General features: G+C 37.0%; 1 long non-coding RNA gene and 1 pseudogene across 1 annotated transcript; one reads left to right on the plus strand and one right to left on the minus strand.

Annotated features, from left to right (window-relative positions):
* Positions 1-503: 503 nt before the first annotated feature.
* Positions 504-2,450, minus strand: LOC106961238 (serum amyloid A-5 protein-like; annotated as a pseudogene).
* A 1,472-nt stretch (positions 2,451-3,922) lies between these two features.
* LOC106961232 (uncharacterized) lies at positions 3,923-19,199 on the plus strand. Its single transcript, XR_001427732.1, has 3 exons — positions 3,923-5,075; positions 6,088-6,090; positions 19,189-19,199. It is a non-coding gene; the product is annotated as an uncharacterized LOC106961232 (long non-coding RNA).
* The last annotated feature ends 4,265 nt before the right edge of the window (positions 19,200-23,464 follow it).

A 23,464-nucleotide genomic window follows, 5' to 3' on the forward strand; every position in this document is an offset into this window, starting at 1 on the left:
GATTTTATCTCCTGTTTTTGACTTAATATGATTCTCTGCATTAAGATTTAATACACTGTTATGTGACCTCTTATTTCTAAGGTATTAAACTATTCTAAAAAATTATGTACAAACAATAACTATGGAAATTGTTTTGGTTTGTATTTTATTTGACTTTTGTTTTTAATTTTCTCATAATGTTTTGGCTGTTTAATTTTGCCATTAAAGTTTTGTCATAATTTAATTTCTATGTTTTTAATTTCTTTCTTATTTTGTTTGTTGTCTTTCCTGGGCATCTTGCCTTAGACTCTTATGTGACTTTTTTCTGTTTTGCATTGTATCTCCTTTTGTGTTTTAGTTTGGCTCCTGCTATACTTATTTTATTTTAGCGTCTTTCCCCCCCTGCTTTCTGCACTGCACTCAACTTTATAGCATTCCAATTATTATGTTTATCTTTTCTGCATGTCACCAATCACACCTCTTCAGAAATTAAGCACTCTTGTTTGTTTGTTCCATATTGTCTTCTGATAATAATTTTTATTATTAAAACCATTATTATTAAGACCATTTTATCACAGTTCTTCTATCTATCACAGCTGTTTTGTATCTTTAGGAATTTTATTTAAAATTAGAAAAACATTTAAAACCCTTTTGTAAGTTAACTATTTGAAATTTTTATTAAACACAATTAAGTGGAAAAAAAATACAAGTCAGACTCGAATAAATTTGATAGGTTATCAGCTTGTATAGCTTCCCCTCCACCTGAATCATGTATGAATTAATACAAAATGAAATATTTTGTAATATGCCGTCATTGTGACTAAAGATGGCGACATAAATTAGCACTGGAGACCTCATCTGTACTCCAACTATGTGCAAGTTCCTTCAGTAAAAGTAAAATGATTAAACACAACTGATTTGTGTAATGCCTCTACAAGATCTAAATACTTTAATTAACTTTTCTACCTTTTTAAAATGGCTTCACTTTTAACAATAACAGACAGCAGACCTCTAGCAAAAACAATATGATTCTCAGGCAACATATGCAAAAAGTGAAATTTAAGTTTTTACTGAAACTGAATACACTTGTACATGTAGTGGATTCTGTATCTGCGATTTTTCGTAAGTGTGGTTTTCTTTTCCTTGTATATTACACATTCTCTAATACATTTACTTTTACAATTATTGCTTCTTTACGTGTGGTCCCGTTTGTCTCTATCTTGGTCTGTCTGTCTATTTTAAAATGTGTGCCATGGGTTTGATTAGATTTATTATAACTTTGTATTCTTTAATGATCGTCAGGAATACAGTCGACTCTGTAACGGTTGGGATCTCCTCCGCCTCGTCCCCATCGATTTGCCTCCTGATCAGCCTCCGTGTCCTCAGCTCCCCGGCCTGAGTTTCCCTGCACCCATTCTCTGGCATCACTGAGGGAAGAAACAAAGAGCCACATTTTAACCATCAGGGTGGGGAAAAAGACAGTAAAATCATCAGATGAGATTGCATATGTATGTATTTTAAAACTGGCCTCAAATCTAGTAACAGTACTTAAGGAAGAAAAATATGGAATAAAAAATCAAAATATGCAGATTCATTTGATGTATTATAATATTACTGAACGCTTTATGTATTGCAATAACTTAATTTACTGACGGCTAGTAAAACATTTAAGACATATTTATTTCAGAAATTTGGGCTTAAAAATTATGTACAACATCTGCTTTGAAGTCAGTATTTTTAAAAGATACATCTGTATTCTTACAAATAAACTTTATTGTAAAGCATGTTCAAATATAATAATAAAAATAATTTAAAAAAGCTTTAATCAAGCTTTAACAAAACAATGTTTCTAACTTCCCATTAGTGCTGCACTCTGTATATATTTCCAAAATTTCATCAGTATTACTTGTGTGCTTCTCACCTGATCACTTCAGCAGCCCATACGCCTCCATTTCCTCTCTTCGCAGCATCAGCATTTCCTCTGGCATATTAGTATTTGTCCCCGTTAGGACACCTGGCCTTTCTCATGTGCAGATAGGCTCGAACCATATCATACGATCCTTATCAGGGGAAATTACCAAACTTTAAATGTGTGGCTACGACGTATTTGAAGCGTAAACAGAACAACACTTCTAACCTTGAACAGCTTCAATCGGAAATGTGTACCACTGAGCTTCAGTTCCAATGATGGAGATCAAAACAATTCCTGCCAAAAGCAGCTTCATGGCTAGCGATGCTGTGAGAGAGAGAGAAAAAGAGAGAGAGAGAGAGAGAAAGAGAAAAGAAATTACAAATATTGGTATCTCTCCATACACTGCTTGAGATTTATCTCTAAATTAAAATCTTAACTTACTTCGCAGATGCAGCAGATCGCACACTAGAACCTTAACCTTAGAATGTCCTGCAAGTGAGAACGATCATTGTCTTTTATATTGTTTCATAACAAGGTGTGTATCTGTGTTTATCTCAAAGCTGGACTGAGACGGGAGAAGTTGAGTAAACATGAGGAAATCTTCCAGTTGGGTAATGCGGTTATTGCACAAACCCAGTGCACAAGAATAAATGTAAGTTGTTGCAAAAGCCTTTCTTTCATAATTTCATTTATTCTATTAATTTAACTGCAAATAAAAGACATTTAAAAAACTTATTGTTGATATTTTATATGTCAAAAGTTGTTTTTCACTTGGTTTGCAGATGTTTTCCCAGTTTGAAGCTGATTCATTTGAAAGAACATGGCGTCCTCCCAAGCTTTAAAAACAAATAAACCAAACACAAACACTACTGTGGTCAAAGTCAAGTTATAAAAAACAAGCCTCTATTTCCAATTGTTTGTCACAATGACCTAAATGCTAAATGTGCTTTAATGTGTCCTGAAATCAGCTGGCACAATGTTTACATTGCATTAATATCATAATTTGAGATTGTCAACTGGCCTCAGATCAGCTGATCCATCATGTCTAATTGATTTCTGTTTTTATTCATTGTTAACTGATTTAACAAACAAAAAGGTATTAGGAGACCATAGATTTGGCCAGTGAGCTTTTAAGATATTCATGTAAATCTAGTTGTTCTGTTTGCAATGGCTGAAATTCAAATCAATTTGCATAAAGATTGACCTGCAAACTCTTGACTGTTCTCAAGAAACTTAACAAGCACCATCTCAAGTGTCACACGGCTTTGAAAACAAAAGATCCAAAAACAAATATTACAGTATTCAAAGTGAAAAGTCAATTTTCTTTTGTGACACTGACTACAATAAGTTTCCAGATTTTATTTTTGAAGTGTAAACTTCTCGGCAATGGAAAAACAACGCCTGACCTTCTACAAACAAGAAGAAGAAGAAGAAAAAAAAGATTCTGTGGATGTATATTTCATTAAGCAAGCTGTTTTGTTTCCTATGTTTGCACATCTTGCTCTGTGCTTTAAGCCAAGCATGCAGAACAAGTGATCACAGTCAACCGAAAACCTTTGGACGGAACAGAATCCATAAAGTTCACAAATCTACAGAGTCAAAGACGCCTGTCAATGGGCTGCAGGACTGACCGCTACAGGAGGTCATTCGTCCCCACAGTCATCAGAACATATAACTGTAATGACCTGGATGATTGTTTTGTACTGTCTGTTGTTTATTGCAAACAACATGGTACAAATTGTGTCGTTTTGGATTTTCATTTGCAGGACCAGGAAGATATTATTGACAGAAAATGTGTCGTGCATGGAATATATTAACATTTTGTGGTAGCTGCAATTCGTAGACCTATTTAAATGTATACTAGCCTCAGCAAATTACAGAATATTACTAGGATAGGCATACTTTTATTTGCAAAAAGAAAAAAAAACAACTTGCTTTTATTATATATATATATATATATATATATATATATATATATATATATATATATATATATATATATATATATATATATATATATATAAATCTACTTCTTCTTGTATTTTAATATTCATTAGCTTCTATTATTGGACAGTAACAGCTCCGTCCTTGACACCAAGATGAACGCAGCTGATTTATGAGCAACACTAGAGATCGCCAGAGAGCCACGTTCCACGCGTAGCTCCGGGCGAACGTGAATCGTGAGTAAATGCTCCTTATCGGCTGTGTGGGGCTATTGGCTGAAATGGCATCATGATGATAATGAAAGCGCATCGGCTGCTTACAATAATGACTCCAATGAAACCGTTAAACGGGCTCAGCACGTGAGCAACAGAATAAATCTGAAGCACGACTTGGGCAGGTTGTGCGTAAAAGGCATCCTTTTCACAAATCCTCACAACGAATCGCCCATCACTGTCTCTGTTCCGAAACCAATGGCAGGATAAGAGGGGAATGCAGGTCTGACAACAAGAATTCGTGTCGTTCAGTTTTGAACTGTGCTTTTCACCCGCTGTTTCCAGTTGGGACTGTGACGAGGCTCAGATTTTGCGCTTCCCTGTTGGTGCTTAAATGAGCAAGAATCGGCTGTATTAAAAAAAAAAAAGAAGAAAAGAACTACACACACACACACACACACGAAAGCCTCAGTTTATTTCGGTTTACGTAAATGTCAGGATGGGCCCCTGATTGAGGAGCTCCAAGTGAAGTCCGGTTGTGCCGTGATGAAGACCTTTGATAAAAACGGCCAGCATCCGAGGGCGTGCGGATTCCTCGCCTCCTCTCCGAGTAGACGACCTCCTACTGACTTACTTCACGTCACCCCACCCGTCTGCCTGGCGTCTCCTCCTTTAAACCCTCTGCTCCGACCAGTCCTTTGAGCGAATCCGGGCTCAGACGATAAACGTACTCGGAGAGAAAGCGGACAGAGCCACAACACAGACTCCAAACCTCACCTAGACTACCTGCTCCAACTGGAGGGGGAAGAGAGAGGCGGTAGAGGAGGACGCACAGCGCACAAGTGCAGGCGCGTCCCTGTGTGCCAGTTGAACAACGCATCAGGCGGGCAAAGAGAGCAGAAATAAATTGGAATAAGAGTTCACGTCGACAACTCTATTGGAGAAGCGTACAGCTTAGTTAGAAGGCAGCCTAAATGAGTACATGGTAAGAAGAGTCATGCATCTCAACCAAGAGGACAGCAGCAAAGGTGAGCAAAAGATTCCACTGTCGACTATTGGTGGATAATTTGAAATCATTTCCAGATGCAAAGCTCTTGCGTTGATTTCCAGACGCCCTTGAATGGGCCATATATAAGTCAGGTGCACGCATGTTTTCTTTTTTTGTTTGTTTGTTGTTGTTTTGTTTTTGTTTTTCCCTCTGCCAACAAGCTAATGGTAATTGATTTGATTGTCTGCGATTGATACAGCGTGTGTTTCTCCAAAACGCGCTGGAAAGCAAAGAGTAGGAGTGTTGCATCAACTGAAGGTGGCAGGATAGTGCGAGACAGCCACTTGGGCACTTGTTGTGCTCGATTTGGATGCGCTGTGTTCGGGTCTGTTCCCATGAGGTGACTCGAGAACATACGCACAAGGTCACAATGTTGGGAAGCCCTTGCAATGAGGGTTTTTTTTTTTTTTTTTTTTTCTTTTTTTGCTGTCTGTGACTGCAAAACAGACGTGTCATGGCAGGGGGAAGAATTAGAGAGCAGACAGTGGGTAATGACACAAGCCCCCTCTGCTATCACGATAAATAATAGGTTTTGATGTATCCAGGAGTCACCCACTATCACTTTCCTCTAAGGCTTTGAAATGAGGTTCAGGTCACTGACTAACACCTGATGCTGGAGGAGATTCGTCCCCTGGAAATCTGTGTGGATGACGCAGCCTCTGTCTCATTACATACAGTTAAATTAAAAACAAGCATTGATTATTTTAGGTCCACCACGCCCAGTTTTATTAGGTTAGACGTTATTTTAATGACTGACGTCCGGTGCATACTAAAGCTTCCCTAAGATATAGAAAATCCCACAACTCTACTGTAAATACACTAGCGAAATAAGTAAGAACATTTCTGGCAGTGAGGTGATTTTCACAGTTAAAACACACATAGTAGATGATATGTCCCTCAGAATAGCACAGAGATAATAATATCATGTTTCTTTTTATTTATTTATTTATTTTTTATTTATTTATTTTTTTCACATCTTTATGCTGTGAGAGGCTGTCTGCTCATTTTAACCAGCTGTAGGTATGCGCTGTTTTTAGTGAGGTGCTCCCCATGTGGTGAGTGGTGCCCTGTAAAGTGGCACGCTGCATCATATAAAATGTCTTGCGACCTCATTGCCAGATACGAGTTCGCCAGGGACAAAAGATGAGTCACCATCCGCGAGGAGAAATGATTTCATGATTACATGACAGATTTGGTCTGTGTGGTCTTTGTTTTTGTTGCTCATGTTTCAGAGAAACGCATTTCCTTCCTAAAGTTAAAACTTTAAGTGTTTTCCAGATCTTCATCTCTACTTGAACTCGATCTTCAGCAAAGTCCTCCAAATCAGATTTGATGCCTCACTTAGATTGCCTTATGGGAAAAAAAAAAAAAAAAGCTTAAGTTTTGTCAGCTGTTACATTCTGCGATGTCCGCAGGACGTTCATGTAACATCAAACTAATTTATTGAAGTGAAGAAATGTGACTGTGTGTATGTGTTTATGTTGCATCTGTCAGCCTGTAGGAGACAGGATGGTTGTCCATATGACTCTAAGCAAGAGAGAACTTTATGAGAGTCGTGCAAGTCAAACGTAAGGTTAAATGTCACACCCGAGCCCCATCTGAGCTGCTTTATGTAGAAAAATAGCGATGTTTAAAATTTCGTACAAAATGTTCTTTTATTAGGAGACATTTTCAACAATTAGAATCTCTTTTAAAACAGATGGCTCTTTCTGCTTATAGGCTCTACACGGTGTCAGATTGAATCCAATCAATAACTCACGGTCATTAGGGGAAAGTTATAGTCCAGCCTCCAGCTTTAATTGTCACGTTGCATTATCTTAGATAGTTGGCACAACACAGTTTTCAGAAGAGATTGTTTTTTTTTTTTTGTTTTTTTTTTTGGGAGATACTTTCACGGAAAGCATGTCTGATTTATCTAAAGTAAAAGTCACAGTTTTTTTTTTTTTTTTTTAATAGGACTGCACAGTGGAACATTTGTGAGCGCTGTTGCCTTGCAGCAAGTAGGCCATGGGTTCAAATACCAGCCAGGGGTCTTTCTGCATGCATGCTCTTCTGTGGATGTGTGAGTTGTGTCCAGGTATCCTGTTACTCAGGCTTTCTCCCACCGTACAAAATATGACTGCTAATATGTCTCCCTGTGAATGTGTGTCCATAGTTATTTGTCTTGTGTGTTCATGTGTTGCCCCGTGCTGGACTGGTGACCCACTCACCCTTATCCAATGAATCCTAGAGATGGACACCGTACATCAGCATCCATGCAACAATAACGAATGGATGTTTAATGGTGTGGATCTGTAGATTTACAATGACACCAGGATAAACATCTCATCAGTTTTTGAGTAATGGTTAGAGTTTAATAATATTGTGATCTGGAAAACTTTTGTTCTGTTTGCAACAGACATGAAGTCACAGAAATATAGTTAAAAGTCAAGTTTAGAAGATCAGCACATCCCACCAAGAGTCAATCCATCAGTAAAAACAAAAAAAAAGGTTCTATACCCACATGGATATAAAATTGCAGATACATTTCAGAAATATACTGTAAATTATTTATGTAAGTCTTAATCCTTTTTTGGAGGAGTACAGATTAATTACTTTGCATTATTTAATGCTTTAACTCCCAATAAATCAGGCACAAGGAGAGCATCACCTATTTATGTTTTACCCAATTTAATCTGAAATCAAGCTAAAGATAACATTGTTTAAATTGTATTGCTTTGCTTTTCACATAAGTTATCCATATTGCTTTTTAATATAATTTGTCATAGTTATATAGTTATCTCCTTTTGAATACAGGAGCAGAATTTATACTTACTGGCAGGGCGACATGAAGACTGAATAACAAAAGTTGTGATCTGTTTTTTATTGTCAATATAACTTTATACTCATGAGACAAGAGGATTCAAAGTGCAGGGCTTATGAGAACAAAAATGTAAACAGTAAAGCTAAAGAAACTAAGAATCACATTTCCGTATTTGTTAGACATTTAAAATGCCTCACAAAAAACTAATTGTTTTAAATTATCCTTGATCTGCGTAGAATAACTAACTTTGGATTTGGCATTGAAAATGACTGTAGTTTTCAATGAGGTTCATCTAAGTGGCTATAACAGCAAAATGAGCACAGATATCACTTTTGTGTTTTTTCACAGATACAATTTGGGTTCGCAGATTTGAAATTGTCAGAGTAAAACTGTTGTACAAACTTCTAGTTCAGGCTTTACTGGATTCGCTTTAACAATTTAAGGTTAAAATGAGCTGTTTCTAAAAAAGCAAAAGAAACTCGAAAAAATCTCTAGCTGCAGCTTCTCCCCCCGCCCCCCAACACCTGTTGCTAACACCGTTTCCAAAACACCCTTACCAGAGTTGTAGTGATTGGTGGTATTTTTCTTGGCCGATCTATGGTCCTTTGCATAAGTTGCTAAAGAAAATGTAGCCAATTATGTCTCCAAATATTTGAATTTCATCTCCTTCATCTGTTATACAACAGCTGGTTGACAACTTAAATCTGTTCTCTAGTGTGTCACAAAAGGGTTTGTGAATTTGTGACTTTTAAAAAGGAAGAGAGGCAAATACCTTAATACCTGGAAGGGCTTTTTCTCTATTTGTTTTATTTTTGGTTTTGCACTGTTTGCTTTTTATTGAAACAGTTGTGTGCTCATTACTTTATATTAAACTCAGCTTTTGTAGTAGACAGAAAACAAAGGATTTCCATACTTTTCAGAAAGAAAGGAAGAAAAACAACCAATAAAAAAAAAAGAAAAATGCCTTCATGTGAACTCAGTCTGTTACCAAAGGTTGAATCCTCCCTTAAAATGATTGGATTTATGTTGCTTATCTGTAGTTGTACATGTGGGATCTTTGCTAATCTTGTCTCTTTTTCTCCCTAAATTAAATTAGTTCTGTTAAACCATAGCTGAAACATATTCATTCATCTTATCTTTGACAATAAAAAATAGATAAAATATAATAACTATGGGTGTCATTTCTTGTCCTAGAGAGGGGGTTTTCAGTTTTAGTGTATACATAAAAATATCTAGAGTTTTGGATTCTTCACAGAGCATTTGGTCATCAGCATTTTTCTCTACTGTAGTTAGTTTGTTGGTGCTGGAGTAAAGAAACTGTCCAGGTGTTAATGTCAGGTATAAAAAAATCCTTACAGCATAGTGAAAAAAACACTAATTATGAAGCCGGCACATGAGCTGTCAAGAGATAACTGCCTAATATTAGCCACATTCAGATTCAGCAAGAAATGTGTAATTAATTTCAAAACTAATGGACTGGAATCTTATTAGTGGTTTAAAACAAACTGGGTGAGAGGGAAGTGAGACAGAGCAGTAATTACCAGAATTGGAAACAAAGGTATTTTTATTCCCAGTTTAACTGCGAGCCATAGTGTTGGGACGCAAGCCACTCATATTTAGTCTCAAGAGAAGCAGATAGCTAGTGACTAGAGAGGGGAAATATTCCTCGGTTCGACTTTTCTATGCACATATTAATAACCAAAGATGAGCACGATAGAAGACCCCATCAAAATGGAGACTTACTTATAAGTCAAACTGGCAGAGCCAAAGAAAAACACACAATGTATCACAGAGTGGGACTGAGGTTATCTTCTTTGTGGTGAGAAAGATTAAAAAATGAATTCCTCCGTTTCATGAAGCTGTCACATCAATTTTCACTTGAAGTGTGGAAGCTTAAATTGAAGGAAGAGAAACCAGAACTTCATGGTGAAATACGCCATCGATTTTCTTTGGCCTTTGGAAGCAAGTAATATCCCCAAAATATGCCAAGCATTTGTTGTTACAATGTTATTCAATTTTGGTTGTCAGCATACCTGAACGGGGATATTTTCACCAAAAATCTTCCTTGTCAAACATAAGGTTCCTCTGCAGTCTGGAAAAGTCTAAGAAAGTATGGAATGTTGTTTGCACTTTGTTTCAAGTCTGGATTGATACGGAAAGAAATATTTGTATTTTCGACTGATAGCCCGTCCACCCGTCCGTCCATCCATCCATCTTTGAGAATATGGAAAATTTGAAAGTTAAATATACAAAATGTGTAGTGACCCTTAATAGAGTAACCAATCTGGATGACTTGGTCTTCCACAGCTTCTTTATCTGCATATAATGCGAGAATAGATGCTTGCGAGCTACGAGTTTAACTCCTAGCCACGCTTGATGAAGCTGTTTTTGCCACCGTTTCATCTGGCTCTGCTTGTAAATTAGAGTTTGTGAGCCTCGTTAAGCAAGCGCAGACATATTTTACAGCTGTTTTGCTATTTTGACAAAACACCAACTGGCTTTTGTCAGTAAACTAAATATAAAGACTGATGCTCAAGCTCACTGTGCTCACAGATTCTCTGGGAAACAGGAAAATGCATGTGAAAGCTCACACTGTCTTTTAGACGCTGTGAAGGCTGCCAGACAGCCCTCTTGCAGGTCTTGCGAGTTGGCAGCCCAACTGAGACTAGCAGAGACCGCTCTGCCCTGGTCCGTGAGACCTTTGCAGTGATAAGTCCAAGGCAGAGTGAAACCAGGGCAGCTCCGTGGGCAGCTTGCTGAAATACACCAAGATGTTGCCTTGGGCTTAATTGGTGAAAGTCAGTACCCCTCATTATCCATTTAGTTGTATGTTTCTGTTCCTTTCAAGGCCCAGCAGCCACTTTTTTAAGGAAATGCAAAACTAGTTAAGTTCTTAGAGAGAAACCTTCTGACATCATGGTCGTACTCATGTTACAGATGACGTGGGGAGCTACTTGTTATTGCAGAAAACATACATGTAGACTAGAGCTGTTGCATCATTACATGTGTGAAAAAACCCCATCAAGAACCACCAATTTGGACATCCAAATAAATATTTAATTGCAATGTTTTTATGTATTATTTTATGTTATCACTGCATGAGAATAAGCTCTTACTTTCAGGATGTGCTTGATTTTATACCAGTTTGCTTTTGTTTGGCATATTTTTGCTTTTGAGAACAACCAGGCAAGCAGCCAGTGATTCACACATGTAGGGTTTCCCTTATGCATGTATTTATCACAGAGACAACATAGAAATAAATAGTTGTTTTTAAAGTTCTTAGACCATCATGGGTTTTCTTCTTTCAAGTTTCTACAACCTTTTGACAGCCTTCAATTAAGAATGTCATTTGTTGGAGTGAGAGTCCTGTTTAATGAGTTAAATATGAAATAAGTAACAAAAACTCACTAAAATTTTAACCCGTTAAAAACATCACAGAAAAAAACCCATTACATTTCACCTTCACACAGTCTTAAGACACAGTCTTTAGATCCCACAAGTTTTTTACTCTGTGCTTGGTCTGGTGGGGTTGCACTGAACTTGTGTCCGCCCCGGCCTCCCCGCTGTCTGACCGGGACATTTTTCGAACTCCCCCTGAGCATTACGTTAAGATCGAGTGAGAGTTAAGAGAAATCTTCTCTACCTATACTGATCAGTGTGAACCTGACTTGTAACTAAAAATCTTGTTTTGTTTTGTTTTTAACCAAGTTGACATTTTAAAAACTAATCTTAAATCAATTTATCAGACAACAGTTTGTTTTAAATTTCTCATGTTTGGCCCGCAGTTAGTGGCAGGAATTAGCTGGATCACGGGCACATCTATAAATAACTTGGCAAACCAAATGATATGCAACCATACATTCTTGGTGACAACTGATAAAATAGCAGGGCCTTTTCTGTGTTGAGCTTCTATCATTAGTATTAGTCTGTGTTTCAAGGCTTCTACATAACCGTGTTAAAGCAGTTTGTCTGTGCAACACGCTAGTTGTCCACCTTATATGACTGACGTCTGTTGTTTCCGTTTGACCCTTTTAACCTTGCTTTGATTTCACTTTCCACTTATTACAATTTATAGTGAAGATTTTGATGAGAGAATTTAGTTGAAGTTGGCTAAAGAAATGTACCATTGCAGCAAAAGTGTGGGCAGCAAATGTTACTGGCAGTACGGGGAGGAGGGCTGGTGCATGGAGAAGACAGAAATAGATAATTGGAGACAGCGACTGAGAGGGAGGGAGGTAGCAGATTTTTTTTTTTTTTTTTTGACAATGTCTATGTTATGCCTCGTAGTAGTGGGTGCTTTTGAGGAGGAAGCAAAAGACAGAAAGACACGTACACTGGGACTTTTAATAAGTGAACTCATTGAAGTAACACTGGTCTCCAGAGGGTGTGCACTGAGATGGTAAAGAGAAGAAATGCTGAGGGAAAAAAAGTAAGGATCTAGAATGGGAAGCTTACTTATAGTAAAAAAATATATATATAAAAATGAGTTTGGCCTCTGAGCTTATTTGTTTTGGGAAATGCTGACTTAATTAGCAGGACTTTATTTAGGTATTTTTGTTAAAGTCCTGCTTAAAATTGTATCTCTTGTGTTCTCAGTTAAAACAACAACAAAAAAATCCTCATAACCACGAGAAGCTCATACAACGAAGATACCCAAGAGTCAGTGTTTTTGAAGTGTAACGTAATATTCACGATCATGTTGTTTGGAAGGCATAATGTTCACTGCACAGCTGAAACCGGGTGATTGAGAGGACGGATATTCACTTTGTTACAGACTGCAGTTTGTGGCAATAGGTGATACTATTTTCAATATCAATTTGTAGTGGGAAAACACTTATTATGCTCTTTTTTGTAAACTCCCGTGTTGTATTCTGGGAAGAAGAAATTGAAGGTCACTGAGATTAGATCTACCTTCCAGATTGCTCTCTGTATCATGTTCTCAGCTCCGTTCTTTATCTTGTTTTGACTTCGGTACAGGCAGAAAGTGTAAAAAAAACAAACAAAAAAAAAAAACACAAAATGAGCTGTAGTTGCTGTAAAACATTCCGTAAAAAGCTCACAGTTGTTTGGTTTTGGTTTGGCAAAAAAGCGCATTAGACAAATAATGGTTGTTGTTAAGGTTGTTGTTTCTCCTTCACAGCTTTGCCTTCATTTCTGACCTACAGGATTAATTTTTACAAGGAGAACATAAAAATGGCCAGCATACCATTGAAATATGTTTTATCTTCTGTTTAGACTTTCATTTGATCACTACTTGAATGACTTCATTTAATTGGACTAAAGGTTATGTTAAATGTTGAAAAAAATGACAGTATTTATTCTGCAGTGCATTTTTATTACAATAATAATAATAATAATAATAATAATAATAATAATAATAATGCAAATATGGAGAGTTCTTGGCTTTGGTATTTTATAAAAGAGGGGAAAACACTTGTACATATATTTATACATTTACTTAGTTAGGCAATAACTAAATCATACACCTTAAAAAAATGAGAAAACTGTCCTCTTTTAAACACGGCCCTAGAATCGAACATGACAACATTCGCTTATTTGCCTGAATTTTCTACTTAAGCTTTAAAGATGGGCTGAAAAGAAACAGAAAAAAATGAATCTTGAAAAGTATTCAAATTTGAAGAAAAGGAAATGTGGAGGAATCCTAAAGAAAAAAAAATGTAGCTGGACATGATGTTTCTCCAAGTTTGAAAGTGAGCGTTTAGATAATGTTCAACATGCATAATGTTGAACGTTGTTAATTCTAGTAAGTATATAATGCTACGTTCCCAGTTTTTGAAGGCTTTCTTGTGAGAAATCGTTGCCATTTGTCTTCTCTCTGTGAGGTCAGTTCAGCTCAGGTTTAGAGCAAAACATGAAGGAAATGGTTAAAATGAGAGCACTTACTGCCACATGAATGGAAATGGTATCCATGCAGAAACCATGCTACCCTGGAAAGCATTGCACTAAAATTCTTCAGTGTAGGTACTTCAGTTGTCAAGAAAGATACAGAATAAAAGAACGGAGGTGATGTTTTACACTATTTTTTGTTTCATTAGCAGAATTTACTTAAATTAATAGAAAGCATTTCATCCACCACCTTTGATTTAGTTTTCCTCTGTAACTGAATAAAGTCATATTTATTCCAAATATTATTTTATAACCTATCTCGTGCATATATAAGGAAGATTTCCATGATCCTCCTTACAGGTCGAGTATAGTTCTCCATGATAAGTTGCATCAACATCATCTTTATCAAATGGCTTTTTGTTTGTACTGACTAAAATGGTCTTTACACATAGTAAATCCCATAAAAGAATGTAGCACACATCTTTGAGAAACTTCGCCTTGTGTAAATTGTGCAAATGTGTCTACCCAGAATTATGTTACAATTATTTTATAATTGGACTGAAACATAATCACCAGCTGCATTACACCTAATGACTGTTTTGTTTACTATAAACAAAGAGCAATATTCATAATCACACAAGAGTCAGTGGAAGCGTACTGGAGTGTATTGAAGACACACAAATTAGATAATTGTTATATTGAAAAAAAACGTGTAACCTCAAAAAAGTATTTAACCCCATTTAAACCCCATAAGGTTTTCATATTTTAACACACTATAAAATTCTGATACTCCTAAGTAAAAATCAAGGGCAACCAATTCCCTTAGCCTAATTGGTTCACTTATTAATAATTTAATTTCAATATAAATCCAGCTGCTCTGCCAAGGCCTCAGAAGTAGAATAAAATCCAAGGAGCACACCCAACAGATCAGAAATAAACTTGTGGAGAGGTTTAAAGCTGAGTTACGGTGTAACCTAGTAAACCAAACTTTTCACAGAACTCTGTTCAGTAAATCATACTACAATCATAGGAGAACTGTAAACAGATACTAAAAAATACATTGCTAAAAGGCCAGACAAGTAAGCATTTATTTATTATTATTTTTTTTTTAGAGAAACAGACAAGAGGCTCATCTTTTTAGGAGATGCAGAGATTCACAGTTTCAGAGATCCACAGTCTAAAAACCTGAGCTTTATGGAACACTGTTAAGAAGACAGTCTCCCTTTTATGACCTTTGTTCAATTATTGAACGAAGGCCATAAAAAGTCCTGTTTGCAGTGAGACATGTTGGGGTTACAGAAAGCATGTGGAAGAAGATGACATAGTCAGATGAACAAAGTAGACTTTTGGTCTGCAGACTTCCTTAGAAAGGATGAGGAAAGAAGTAAGGAGGAAGAGAGATCTGCCAACTGGAACAGTAATAATTATTTTTAACCCTCTTTCAGTGTTTTATGATGCTCTTAGTTTGAAGTGTGTGGCTTATTATGAGTGGTTTTGCATCAAAGGCACTTTAGGAAGTTGTCATCATCTTGATAAAAATAAACACCATGACTCAGTTATGTTTTCTAATGATGAACTGCTTGCTGGACAAAGAGAAAAAAATTATCAAGTAAAAGTTTTACAGTTGAGAAAGGCATCATGTTTTGACATCATAATGTAAAAAAATAAATAAATAAATAAAAATCCCTAAAACTTTTCAGTGTATTCAAAGTCCACAAAGGAATATTTCTGCATCATCTTTTAGTTGTGAAACTTTTGTGATGTGAGACCTTGGGTATTTTTTTTTCTTTTCAGAATATAAACTACCTAGAGGACAGTCGGATTCAGTGACAGACAGTCCTCCTGGAAAAGTGATATTTTTTCTGATCACTGCTGTCTCTTAATTTGTGAATATAATGAAGTTATCCTTGTAAGTTGAGTTATTCAGTGACTCTTAATTACAATGAAAAGGTGAACTATTTTATCTGTTCATATCTATCTGTTTCAGATCTATGTTATGTTCCACTGGACATAAATGACAATGATAGATTATTGAAATTAAAGCAATTTTTGGGTTAGTGAATGTCTAAAACCAGGAACATGGTGTATGTCCACATTTGGCTGAAATTGGCAACAATACAAATCCACCTCTTAAAGTAAATTGTTTCCTGGAAGAAGGTAAAAATGCCAATCTTTCACAATGAATTATTATATCTGGCTTAACTGCCATGGCAGGCAGATTGTACATGGTGTTATGAGATTATTAGATTCCCCTTGCCATCGTTTCGTTACAGGAAAAGAAATGGCACTCCTGCACTGGCTGCTTTCCAACCAATAATGGCATTGTGCCTATGCATTTCATCTGCCCAAACTGCATTTTCTTTTGACTATTTCAGATGTGCTATATGAAAAAAATCTGCATATAGGCACATTTTTATACAGAAAAATCGGTGAATATTAGTGCGGTCTCAATTTAGAATGTCAATTTACTATGTAAAAATGAAAGCGACAGCTAAGTGCAATGTTGAAATTGCATCTGTTGCTCATTAGGCCAGTATTGCAGTATATGAACCAATTTGCTATAAGTTGTGGTTTTTCATCACCCACATGCTGCTGTCATCTGAATGGGAAGTTTGTCCAGAATAGGAAATCTGATTAAGTAAGAAGCTTCAGTTCTCAAGCTTTTTGCTTGTGCTGTGACGTGGCTTGGGACAGACAACTCTATCATTCACTTTTGGAGACTCACAAGCTTCCTTCTTGTCAGATTATCCAACTGTAGGACATCCTTCATCCAGGCTTTCAGATTTTTGTTGACCTGCTGATAAGTCCAGACCCGTGTGGAAACGACAAGTGTTAAAGCAGCGATCAGCTGATTGTTGCAGCATCCGAGGATGTTGCTGATATTGTTCGGGGCTCCTGTTTCGTCCCAGAGAGACTGTGTGTGACTGTGAAAGGCACTCAGGATGAGTAAGGTAGAGGGCTATTTGTGGTTTGTTCTTCTGCCCAGAATGGATGCTTGAGTGAAGGAGCTCTGTTGCATCAGTTGTAAACATGCAACTTGGCTCTTCCTGAGTAACCGAGTAGGGAAGGGAGAAAAGGAAGAAAAGGAAAGAAGGAAGAGGAGGGATGGAAGAAAGTTAGAAATAATCCCAGTACAAGGTGTATGCACCCCACCTCCACAGACAAAGCTGAACAGGATATTATAAGAGGCGGTATCAGCGGTCTATCCAGGAACAGATGGTGAGACAGAGCTATACACAGACAGGATCTTCCTTCCAGTCCAGAACTGAAAGAGAAAAGGATCCGCATCTACATTCATAGACACACAAAGAAACAGTGTTGGACTTATAAAGGTCTTTATGAGGAAGCATCAACGATTTGAAAACCTCCATGGCTGTCATTGGCCCCCCCCCCCCCCATCTCTTCATTTCCTCTTTCCTGTTAGGTTTTCTCTCCTTTTTATTTCTCTGTTTCTGCACCAAGCCTCACCATCTTCCAGGGCTCCACTTTATCCACAGCCTGATACCAAAGTGACAGGGTTACACATTTAAATACCAACAAAAATCTTTTGGATTTTAGAGCCAAAACGTTTATGTTGGACTGGTAAAATATTTACCCAGATAGTGAAAAAGAAATGTCTTTAAAAAAAGGTAATCTCAAAAGGCTCTTAGGGACTGTTTAACATACGACAAATGTTTAATTTACAGTCAATTAGATTTAAAATTTGCTTGATGTACATGAAAGCTCCTGCAGTGTGTCAGCCTGGGGTGGAGTTGGTGTCAGCTGGTGTCAAGGTTGCATGCGGAGTTGTAGTCGTGCAGACCTGTAATTAATAGGATAGTTGAAGTCTGCAGGGTGAACTGCTGCAGGCCACCATTATACATATACACTGACCACAAATTTAAATACACCACTCACACAGTATCTCACAGGTAACAAAAACCTTTCTGAACATTTCCCATATTCAGTTTTTTTTTATCTACCTACTCCCAGTAGTGTACAATGTCAAAATAAAAAGAAACACAATGGAAAAAAAAAACACTGATGTTGTCTCATCTAGGACAGGGTTACAAAAGCACCAGAAAAAAAAAACTGTTTCTAAAATAGAATAAAAATATATTATTTCCAATACTTTGGAAATTTGCATGTAACAGTAGAAAAGTGACAGGACATTGAGGTACACAAAGAGAAAAGTAATAAAAATACCAAAAAAGCAAAATTATAAATAATATAATGTAATGATGCAATGTTACAACAAAATTCTGTGCAGTTACCTGAAATGGCATAATCCAAGAAATGTCCAACTCAGTAGAATAATGTTTTAAGAATGTACAAAAGGTGAATCTGTGTTTCTGGGTTAATGCAGCAAGCCGTTTAAAATATGAAAAATAAAAATTGGAAAATCAACAGGGATGTGCAGCAGAAATGTCATTTAAAATCAGTAAAACCAAAAATAACAGTCCAATACCAGCAGCAATGAAAACAATTATTAGAATAGTGATAGCAGTGATAGTTACAGAGTTTAATAACTGCTGAGAGGAAGGATCTCCGATATGCTCCTTTGTGGACTTAGGATGCAACAGTCTGTCGCTAGCTCCATTAATTGCGGAATTTAAAGTAGAGAAATAAATTAGTTTAATGGAAACACACCAATTTAGAAAAAAAAACTAAATCTTTTTCAGTCAATTAATTGATTGATTAGAATAGGTTCTTGTGTTTACTAATGATTCAATCATTAACTCATATTGTTAATATTTTGATCTTTTCTCTCTCTTAAAAAATCAACATACTGTGTCTTTAATAAAGTTGGAACTGAATTGTTGCTGATCAGCTCCAACACATTGTCATTGTGAAGAACGCACACTACAGCTCGGAAAACTATATCTGAAACAAACAAACAAAAAAAAAAAAAACATGAAAAGATTTCTTAGGTTAAATGTCATGTTTTATTATTTTGTCCCTTTCTTATTGATCCTCCCCAACTATTTAAGATGCTTGTTTTTTTTGCTTAAGGTTTTGTTGGCTCTGGTGGCCTTTATTTGAAAGTAGTTTGACAGGAAAGACATGCGGCAAATGTCACCAGGCCAGGAATTGAACCTGCAACCACTGGCATGAGGACTAAGACATCAATACATGAGTTGTGCTTTGCCCCTGCGCCACCAAAGCACCCATCTATTTAAGATGTTAAAACATAAAACAAACCTAAAGTCTGATTCAGAAGCTATTATTTTAGTGATCAATTTCTCCATTTCAGTATTTGGCTGACATCAACCCTTGGAGCTGAAGCTTTATAGCCTCCATTGGGGTTTCCCCCCACCCCTCCTTCCCTTTTGATGAGAAGAGAGGGATGTGTCGCCATACAGGGATGCTCGCCTTGGACTGAGTCAGCCGTAGCCTTTACCTGGCCACCTTGCTGCTGCTGTGTCCTTCTCATGGTAGTTGAGCAGCAGCTACAGATGCACAGCAGTGTCATTCTCCTGGGGCAGTGATGGCACAGAGGTGACTCACATTTAAAGAGCAGTCTAGACAGACCGTTGTACAGCCAGTGAATTATGTTAAGGCAGGTAACTCTCAACGTGAACATTTTGAGGTTTCTTTGCAGATTTCCTCCCTGGTTGGACACGATATTGCATTAACGATTGCACAATAGTTTTGTTATTTTATGTGTTACCATCAATAGTGTCATCTTTAGTTTTTATCTTCTGTAATTTGGTGACTGTAAAATTTTAACTGTAAAAGCAGCAGTAAAATATAGGGTGCTTTTAGAAGCTTGGTGAGACGTGCATTAACTCCCAATGCCCCCACCCCAACCCTCTGCCCCCATGTTTCCGCTTACAACCGAACGCCCACCACCTGCACACTTCCACTGATGACTTCAATTGCAATATTCTTGTTATCAGATACCTGTTCAGTGCACTCTCCACAGGGGGAATGAGGTGGTGAGATATGAATGTGTGTGCTTGTGTACAGGTTAGCATAATGGAGCGCCCCCATCCTTTTGCAAATTAGACTGTTTGCTGTTGCATATGTCTGTTTGCAGGGACGCACAACCGTTTGCGTGAGCCATTTGTATCAATGTCAAGCAGATATCTTCCCACCCCTGCCTTGCTTTTCTCTCTCTCTCTCTCTCTCTCTCTCTGGTTCATATTCTGTTTTTGTTTTTCCCTGTGTGAGTCTGAAGTCATAACACATTTAACTGTTTAAATTGTATTGATGGAAAGTGGCCAAGAATAGCAAGGGCAGAGCTGGGAGGAAGATGGAGGGCAGGCCTCTACTGAGAAGTCTGGAGAGCCAAAAGCAAGGCCTTCAAAGGGGATTTTAAAAGCACTTCCTTTATTCAGTAAACGATAATAGATAGAGATAGAGAGTAAGTTTGTTCATTTTGGTCAGTTGATGAGTTTTTAACTCGTAATTTTCATGGGTGGCTTGTTTGCTTTTCATACAGACAAAAGTTGAAACAAACTGAAATCTGTCACATAAACCTCAGGAGAATATTTGTGTATTGTTAGGATGTGTTGTACATAGAAGAAGCTGATTCTGGTTTTTAGCTAGAAGGAAAAAAAAACTGAATCATCTCTTTTAAGCAAGAATATCTGAGGAGTTCACAAAATGATTTTTAGAAGGTGTCTTGAAAGTTGCAAAGGGTTTTATGCTTCATTGCCATTGTTTATTTGATTTTTTGTTTCCTCTGCCACATTTGACAGTGTAACAGAAACCTAAATATGTCTGCAGCATACACTTGCAAACTGCAAAGACTTGGAAAACAACCATACCAAGATCACTGGTTTGGCAATTTCCAGTCTTGAATCATCTAACAGGACAATGTTTAATCCATAGTTTGAAAATGGAAAGAGTATAGCACAGCTGCTATCCACCTAAGCTTTGAGGTTTTTATTAAAAAGGTAGAAAAAGGATGAAAATTGTAAAATTGTTCAAAAGAGAGAGAGAGTGTGTGTGTGGAAAAAGACAAAGACAATATATTTTTTATCAGGAGGAGAAAATATAAGAGAAATTCTGCAACTAGTTTGTATGTTTGCTTGGATAATTTTATTGGTTGGCTTAAGGTCAGAAGTGAGAAAAAAGGAAACCAGGAATTTCAGTCAGCTTAGAGCCTGGCCTTTATTTATTAACACATGCTTTGAATATTTTTTGAAAAACCATCAAGAGACCATGTTGGTTATTTCACTGCTGCGTGAAAAGGGAATTAAATGAACAAACAAGAAAGTGAACCAGCACTTTATTTAAACTTAATAAAACTCGCACGAGAGTTTCTCTTTATTTATTACCAATTAGTCAAATTTTGTTTCAGTATTTTTTAGAAAACAGAATCATGCTACTGTTAAATTTAATTTTCTTAAAGATGTGTTGAAAATACTTAGATTTGTTTTATTTTTTATTTTACTGCTTGTCCATCCCTCAGTTTGTATCTTATTGCCTGTGTTGACCAATGAGTTTGCTTTATCCATTCCTTGCAATGTCCTACATTTCAATTTCACAGTGGGCCAGAATCTTAAAACGGGTAAAATCATTCAGTATACTCAGTTGGTCAGCTGATATAATTTCTTTTCTGTGCACTTAACCTGTCATGAAGTGTGGTTGTTGGTGGTGAGGAGAGACGCTGAGACCCAGGTTATGGTGATGATGGAGATTTAATGATAACAAAGCACACACACAGTCCTAGGCAGGCAGCACGGCAGGAACAAGCACGCAGCTAGATACCGGTAGCAACTGTCAAAACGGACTAGACGGAACAAACACAAACCAGGACTTAACAGTTCTACTGGCGAAACAAACAAACCAGGACTTTACAGTTCTACTGGCTAGTGAGAACAACACTGAGACGTTAGACAAACGACGACAAGGACCCGACGAGGAACACAGACAACAGGAGGGTTTAAATACACACGGGGTAATCAAGGGAATGAGACACACCTGGGGAGCAATCAACGGGGAGGACAGGACAGAGACTCACAGGAACACAGGACTGAACACAGAAAAACTCAAAATAAACAGAAAACCACGGATCATGACATAACCGTGCTGAACTCTGACCTAACCCTACGTAGCAACCTCAGGTTATTGATCACAGGTTTGTATCGGACAAAGCAAAGCAAGATGGATGCATCACTTCATGCATCTCCTTTCTTATCCTGGTCGATATGCCTGTCACTCTGGAACAGAATAAATCCTTTTAATTTTTAACCCAGTCTTCGTTATGTTCACCAGCTTCGTAGATGTTTTCTTTTGTTTCAAGTGTGCCAATAATTTGACCCTGCTTAAACTGTTTAATATCTTTTTCATGATCACAGTGTATGTCTTGGTAGTTGTGTCACAAATGAAACCACACTAAGTGGAACAGTTAGGGTAAATAATATTTTTCCGGCTAAAACATAATCATCCATGCAGTTATCCAGTGGAGGATATTCTGTACCTGTTTGCTTTGGTCCCAGACCCAGAAGTGCCTCCTTTAGAACAGACACTACATCTTATTCTAAGATTGTTTTAGCCTTTTATTTTTTAGGTCTTTATTCTCATTGGTAAATGATTTGCAATATTGTAAAGGTGATTTAATACTGCCAACATATATAATTCTGTATCCTTAAAGAGTCTCACATGTTTCATTTTTTTTTTTAAGCTATGTTGTTTGCAGTGGTGAATATTTTCATGGGTTCTGTTTTCTTATTTACCATGATGCAATACTGCAGATGTCGGTGTGCAACCTGTAGATCATTTGAACTCTTTGAAGAAGAAACGTGAACAGAACTAGGATGCAGAGAGGACGACGTGTCTCCTTGCTGTGCTACTTTAGGTTCCAAGCCACACAGGGGGGAAAATACAGTTTTAGTTTTTTTTTTTTTGCAATAATCTGCAGCCTCTAAATGCTTGTGTAATCTGGAAAGTATGTGACAGTTAGATGGATGACCATGCTTCTAAAAACACTTTAGACAATGAACAAAAATATACTTACAGTCTTACAAATGGGGTTGTAGCAGGATGAGTTAAATCACCTAACCATAAAATTATCAGTAAAATTATTTTACTCTATGAGTTTTGAAACATTACACAAGACTTTTCTTATCCAGCAATGTGATTTTAAAACAGCAAAACTTTCTCGTGATTTCATTCTGTATCTAGTTATAGGTAATAATTTTCATCATGTCACTTCTTTTTACTTACCCTCTCTTTATTTCTCAAAATCTCTCTGGGCTGTTGGGTGAGTCACCTTGCATGTCTCAGTGATGCTACACATCCACAGGCACACACACGACCAGCATGCTAAAATAAATTTGGTAAACAAGGCAGATATATTTATTGTGATGGAAACAAGTTTTAATAGGATGAAAGAAAACTATCCATGACAAATTAAAGTGTAGACATTTGTTAAACGTTTTTATGAACCTTTTTATTCAGGTGTTGGACAGTTTTACTCAACCTTTTTTTAACCCTTGGTTTAAAATATGCCATAAAGAATTAAGGCATGCTCACTTTTATTCAGCAAGTTGGTTTTTAGAGGAATTTTTAATGTTTGATTAGAAATCATGGGGTGAAATGATTATGATCATTATTGGACTTTTATTCCTTCCAAAGATGTATTCTTGTTGTGCTTGGGAGACAATCCTCCTGAACTCTCACTCTCACCAATCCAACTTCAACATGTTACAGTGCGCTAAAAACACAATTCAGGAGATCACCCTTTTCTTTTATAGTTAAAAATTGTCTTTACACCCGTCCATCCATTG

Source organism: Poecilia latipinna, unplaced genomic scaffold, assembly GCF_001443285.1.
Source record: "Poecilia latipinna isolate Pla-1442-1.1 unplaced genomic scaffold, P_latipinna-1.0 Scaffold1280, whole genome shotgun sequence".
NCBI classification, from domain to species: Eukaryota; Metazoa; Chordata; class Actinopteri; order Cyprinodontiformes; family Poeciliidae; genus Poecilia; species Poecilia latipinna.